General features: G+C 38.7%; 1 protein-coding gene across 2 annotated transcripts in view; it reads left to right on the top strand.

Moving 5' to 3' along the window:
- Window positions 1–701: 701 nt before the first annotated feature.
- Window positions 702–6,000, top strand: part of CKAP2 (cytoskeleton associated protein 2) — a 94,614-nt gene continuing 89,315 nt past the window's right edge. Inside the window, exon 1 of one of the 2 annotated variants that reach the window (XM_078070412.1) lies at window positions 702–737. The gene's annotated coding sequence lies outside the window, so the exon portion shown is untranslated. The remainder of the gene's footprint in view (window positions 738–6,000) is intronic. The other variant, XM_078070410.1, reaches the window with a different exon arrangement.

The following is a 6,000-nucleotide window of genomic DNA, read 5'->3' as shown; positions in this document are numbered from 1 at the left end:
CTTCCAATTCATGAGCATAACGTTTTATCTTTCCATTTGTGCCATCTTCAAATTCTCTTATCAGTGTTTTATAGTTTTCAGAGTACAGGTCTTTCACCTTTTGGATAAATTTAGTCCTAGGTATTTTTCATTTTTGGTGCAATTGTAAATGGGACTGTTTTCTTAATTTCTCTTTCTGCTACTTCATTATTAGTGTATAGAAGTGAAACAGACTTCTGTATATTAATTTTGTATCCTGCAATGTTACTGAATTCATTTATCAGTTCTAGTAATTTTTTGATGAGGTCATAAGCATTTTCTATATATAGTATTGTGGCACCTGCAAAAAGTGAAAGTTTTACTTCTGCCTTGACAATTTGGATGCCTTGTATTTCTTTTTCTTGTCTGATCACTGTGGCTAGGACTTCCAATACTATTTTGAATAAATGTGGTCAGAGTGGACATCCTTATTTTTTTCCTGTTCTTAGAGTAAAAACTCTCAGTTTTTCACCATTGAGTATAATGTTGGTTGTGGCTTTTTCATATATGGCCTTTATTATGTTGATGTATGTTCCCTCTAAACCTATTTTTGAGAGTTTTATTATGAATGGATGTTGTGCTTTGTCTAAGGCTTTTTCTGCATCTATTGAGATGATCATAAGATTATCCTTTCTATTATTAAGGTGATGTATCACATTGATGGATTTGTGAATATTGAAGTATCCTTGCCTCCCTGGAATAAATCCCACTTGATTATGGTGAGTGATTTTTTTAATGTATTGTTGGGTTTGATTTACTAATACTGTGTTGAGGCTTTTTGCATCTGAGTTTATCAGAGCTATTGGCCTATAGTTCTCTTTTTTTGTAGTGTCTTTATCTAGTTTTGGTATCAGGGTAATAGTGGCCTTGGAGAATGAATTTGGATGCTTCCTTCCTCTATTTTTTGGAATAGACTGAGAAGAATAGAGATTAACTCTTTTTTAAATGTTTGGTAGAATTCACCTGTGAATCCATCTGGTCCTAGACTTCTGTTTGTTCAGAGTTTTTGATTACTGATTGAATTTTATTGCTAGTAATCAATCTGTTCAAATTTCCTATTTTTTCGTAATTCAGTTTTGGGAGGTTATATGTTTCTAGGAATTTATCCCTTTTTCTAGGTTGTCCAATTTGTTGACATCTCTTTCTCTCTTCCCTTATGGTTTGATGGCTTATTTAGTGATATGCTTGGATTCCTTTTTATTTTCTGTATATCTATTATAGGTTTATTTTTCCTTTTAGAGAGGGATGGGGGTGGTGAAGAGGCAGAAGAGAGAACCTTAAGCAGGCTCCACATGGAGCCTGATGGGGGGCTCAATCTCACAACCCTGAGAATATGACCTAAGCTGAAATCAAGAGTTGGACACTTAAATGACTGAGCCACCCAGGTGCCCTTATTATAGGTTTTTGATTTGTGGCTATTATTAGGTTCACATGTAATATTTTATGCATATAGCAATCTATATTAAGTTGATGGTCACTGAAGTTTGAACTCTTTCTAGAAAAACTAATTATTTTCTCAATCCTCACCAACATTTTATGTATATCATAGTTTATATCCTTTTATTTTGTGAGTACCTTGACTGATTTTTATAGATATAATTGATTTTACTGCTTTTGTGCTTTAACCTCTGTACTGGCTTTAAGGGGTTAATCTACTACTTTTATTATGTTTGCCTGTGAAATGTTTTCCTTTCATAATTTTCTTACTCTTAATAATCGCCTTCTCTTTTCACTCAAAGAATTCCCTTTAATGTTTTTTGTAAATCTGGTTTAGTGGTGATGAACTCCTTTCACTTTTGTTTGTCTAGGAAACTCAAGATGTCTCCTATTCTGAATGATAGCCTTGGTGTATATAATATTCTTGATTGCAGGTTTAGTCATTTGAGCACTTTGAATATATCATGCTACTCCCTTTTGACCTGAAGAGTTTCTGCTGAAAAATCAGCTGATAGCCTTATGGGGTTTCCCTTGTATGTGTAACTATATTCTTTTCTCTTGCTGCTTTTAAAATTTTGTCTTTATGACTACTTTTTGTAATTTTAATTACTATATTGGTATGGTTAACCTCCTTGGTATGACCCTCCTTGGATTGATTTTGTTGGGGGCTCTTTGTTTCTCCTGGATCTGGATGTCTGTTTCCTTCCCCAGATTTGGGAAACTTTCAGCTATTATTTTTTCAAATAAATTTTCTGCCCCCTTTTCTCTCTCTTGTCCTTCTGAGATTCTTATAATGCAAATATTATTATACTTGATGATGCCACTGAATTCCCTTAACCTATTCTCTTTTTTATTATTCTTTTTACCTCTTGCTGTTCAGTTTGGTTGTTTTCCATTACTCTGTCTTCCAGCTCGCTAATCCATTCTTCTGCCTCCTCTAATCTGCTAATGAGTCCCTCTAACGTATTTTTTCCATTTCAGTTATTCAGTTCTTCATCTCTGACTGGTTCTTTTTAATATTTTCTATCTCTTTTTTGAACATATCCCTGAGGTCCTCCACTCTTTTTTTCAAATCCAGTAAGTATATTTATGACCATTACTTTGTATTCTGTTTCAGGCATATTGCTTATCTTTCATTTAGCTCTTTTGTTGTGGTTTTGTCCTATTCTTTCATTTGGGACATATTCCTCTGTCTCATTTTTCTAACTCTCTGTGTTTGTGTCTATGTATTAGAAAAGTCAGTTATGTCTCCTTATCTGAAAAGTAGTAACCTTATGAAAAAGAGGTCCTATGGTGCCCTGTAGTGCAATGTCCCCTGCTCACCAGAACCAGGCAATTCTGGGGTTTCCTGTATGGGTTGTGTGCACCTTATTATTGTGGCTGAGCCTGGTTTACCTTCAATCCAGTCCTCTGCAGTGGCCCATTTCGCCTGTTGTAGGCAGGGTTTGGTCCCTGTACTGTTAAGGAGCCAATTTGGGGTTACTATGCTTTTGTAGTTGAACAGTGTCAGTAGTCAGACCAGATGCCTGCCCCCTGTCCATCTGCTGGGGCTGCAGACACACTGATCAGCAGGACACTCTCTCTGCACTGCCAGTTATAAGGTTTGACTGCTGGGACTGAATGCATTCCCCAGGGCAGGAGTGGCACTTTGGAGTGGCACCAACTCCTGCCAGAGCTGTTTGCAGGATGAGATGAGGCAGGGGAGCTTTGGAGGGACTTTTGCTGAGTGCAGCAGGTTGGAGGAGGGAGATCCTCAGGAGAATGTGGAGATGGGGCATGTGGTGTTAGCAAGGTAGGTGGAGTGCTCATACTGGTGCCTGCAGGTATCCGGGTATCTATGCTGGGGTGCAAGGGAGAGAAATGTTTGTCCACTAGACCTTTGTCCTGGGAGAAGTTGCCTAAAGATCCCTGCTTTCCAGCACACATTCTGAGATTAGTAAATAAATCCTCCTCAGCTACACCCCAGAAAATTTCAAACTGCTGCTTCTATGCTTATCTCAGTGGGATTGTTATTCTGGTTCTTCAAGAGCAGGGACTCAGTTTCCTATTGCCCTCTGGCTCTCACAGAGCTAAGCCTACTGATTTTTAAAGAACTGGGTGTTAAGCCCTGCTGATTTAAAAGGTCATGAAGTTAAGCCCAGCCAAATGTAATGGGGCTTCATCTTCCCAGTGCAGGTCCACCGTGCTTGGGTTGCCTGTTGTGGGGTCTGCTCCTCTCCCTTCTTCCTGCTTGTCATGTTCCTCCCATTTGTGGTCTTGCCGGGAGTTTGGTTCCCTACCACATCTCCACCTCTCCCCCTCTTTTCAATGTGGTCTCCTCTCTATGATTAATTGTGGAAAGTCTATTCTGCCAGTCTTTGAGGTTGTTTTCTGGGTTAGTTGCACTGATGTCGCTGTTATCTAGGTATGTCTGTGTTATGAGGTGAACTCAGGATCCTCCTACTCCACCACCTTCCCAGAAGTCTGTTTGGTATTTTCATGAACACTGTGTTCATCCACGTTTGTCCCATTTTCAGATAGCATCTTTATGACTATTACTTTGAACTCTTTATCAGGTAATCACTTATATCCATTTCATTAAGGTCTTTTTCTGTGGTTTTATCTTGTTCTTTCATTTGGAACACATTCCTCTGTAGGAAATTATTCCTAATGAAGTTTATCACTTATCCACCAAGGAATATGCTGAAGCATCTACTTTTCTCTTTCTCAGAGACAAGGGCCAAATTAGCCTAACTTTGAATTGTAGAGATTGACTCTTGACTAGAGCCACGGAAAACTGTGCTAGGTAGATGGTGAACAGGTTATATGCTGATATTAATTCACTGTTATATTAATCTAGATGCATGATATACTGGGAAAGAACACGACTTAACAGAAAATCTTTCCATTCATAGTGTTTTTCTCCAATTTTCACCTTCCTTGTGGCTGTTTTGGTCTTAGTCTGACACTGTAGGGAAATTCACTGTGAAGTGTGGAACAAGTGAGCATGTATCCTCTGTCCTCAAAAGTTGGCATGCAAGCCTGTGAACTTGGAAAGAGAACAAAGCTTTCTAATATGGTAAACCAAGAAAATGTAGATTAAGAAGTCTGGTTTCCTCTTCTTTGCATCAGCACATAACAGCTGTCAGATACCACTGAATAATCTACTCCTCCTGTTCCTGAAAGGTAGATAGTTCTTATTAAAGCATTTCCAGAAGGAAGTATGTTTTAATTTTGAACAATGGCACGAATGAAGTGGTAATGCAACAATATAAGAGAAATTTTAAAAGGTATAGCATTTGCATTTATGATTTTTTTGGCCCACCTAATTCCACTCTCTCCAGTGGTCCCTGAAACCTCACCAGCAGGCTGACATCCTGACAAATTCTAAAAGGAAGAAGGAAAACAATGTAAAAGGCAAGGTGGGTGTGGCAGCTAGAGAGGTCATGGTGAACAAGAAGGAAAGTGCAGCTACTCAAGCGTATGCAGATAAGGCATTAGGTTCAAGGGCTGAAAGGAAGTACATCAGATTGAAGAGTGCCCACATGGTACCTGATGACAGACTTCAAAGAAAGAGCCCAACCTTTAGGTTCTTGTTTAACCTTCACTTCCAAACAAAGCAAGTTGCAAGACCAGTCCTAACATCAAGCAGCAGAAAGCTTCCTTCCTTTGGAAAAAATTGGAAAGCATCTTTCTGTGCCCTCTTCTTGCTAAAAAGGCCAGCTTTCTCCTGAAGTCCCTGCTGTGATGGCATTGTACAAAGGGAATGGTCATTAGAATAAAAGTATGAGTCCATGTTCATCCAACCCTGCAGGAGTTAATTCCCCTCCCTGAGGGTCAAATTCTTCACCTGGAAAATGTGGTAGGCAGATTGAACCAGAAAGCCAAAGATTTGTTTCTAAAAGACTTTTCTATTCCTTCCTTACTTCATTCTTCCAATTAAAAAACTTAGCTATAAAATCACAGTCTAGTCTCCCTGCTTTCCATATACCTGAGATTAATTCACATACTGAGTAACATGATAAAGTCATCTTTAGAAACATACACACACCAGTTTCAGAATGACACCCTCTAGGGTCTTGGTTGCCAATTTGATTCCGGAACACATAGTCAGCTTCCTAAGGCCAGGCAGTGTCTTTGCCAGCATCCACTGCCCATGTTCTAGTTGATTCTCTCAGGAGATAATACTTTCCTTTCTAAAATGTATACTTTTTGCTGCAAACAATGATGAGTATATGGACAGGTCTTCATTTGACTCACTACCTGAACAATCAGTTTCTTATATTATTTCTCCATAGCTGAATTAACTCACATAATTTTGTGTTGCACAGAAAAACATTAAGATAATCACCCAACTCTGGCATGAAAGTTCTTCTGGAATATCTTGTGGCATCAGCCTTTTAGCTAAACAGGAAAGCCATTCAATACTGCCCCTGTAGCAGTTAAATTCTTAAGTATTTTTTTTTAAAGATTTTATTTATTTATTTGAGAGAGAGAATGAGAGAGAGAGAGCACATGAGAGGGGGGAGGGTCAGAGGGAGAAGCAGACTCCCTGCTGAGCAGGGA

This window comes from Halichoerus grypus, chromosome 4 (genome assembly GCF_964656455.1).
Source record: "Halichoerus grypus chromosome 4, mHalGry1.hap1.1, whole genome shotgun sequence".
NCBI classification, from domain to species: Eukaryota; Metazoa; Chordata; class Mammalia; order Carnivora; family Phocidae; genus Halichoerus; species Halichoerus grypus.
Note: the sequence above shows the minus strand (reverse complement) of the source record. Positions and strands in the feature narration are given on the sequence as shown.